Here is a 626-nt window from a genome sequence, read left to right as displayed (position 1 = left end):
GTTATTTTAATCTCCTAGATACTGTAATAAAATTTAGCCGCAGCTATCAATGGTTTTAAAGACGCAAGGCGGCATATTTTTTCACAAACATTTTTAAACCTTGATTTGGTTAAACGACGTACGCTATGTTATCGTACATTATTTATGGAGACATTTACTAGGTCAGTATCAAAGCTGCCGTGTAATGAAAGATTAAGGCTCGGAGATTTAATTTTCCACAAAAAAGCTGTAAAATTCTACACGTACTCTTCATGTCATGTTAAAAAATGAGTTTGAACTAACAACTGAATGAGAAGCGCTTCGCCCCCAAATGGCATGGCAGATGAGTTTTTCTTTATCCAAAAGAAGTTTTCATACGAGAACCTAAGAAAGTACTGAAAATTTTAGCTCTTTTTAAAAACAAAACCAGCCGAAGTTTTAATTTATGCGTAGTGCATTAACATATCGAATTACTTTACGCACGTAGTTTTTGCTGGAAAGTAACGCTGTCACGCAACATGTTTTTCAAAACACCTGTTTACCAAATATCGCTTAAATTATTCTTTCAGGAAAAGAATACTTCAATGAAGTTGTACGCTTTGTAGTTTGTAAATGAAAGTAAATTCATTTTCTGCCTTATTAGTGTT

This window comes from Montipora capricornis, chromosome 8, assembly GCF_036669925.1.
Source record: "Montipora capricornis isolate CH-2021 chromosome 8, ASM3666992v2, whole genome shotgun sequence".
Lineage (NCBI taxonomy): Eukaryota > Metazoa > Cnidaria > Anthozoa > Scleractinia > Acroporidae > Montipora > Montipora capricornis.
The sequence above is the reverse complement of the archived record's forward strand: the minus strand, read 5'-3'. Positions refer to the sequence as shown.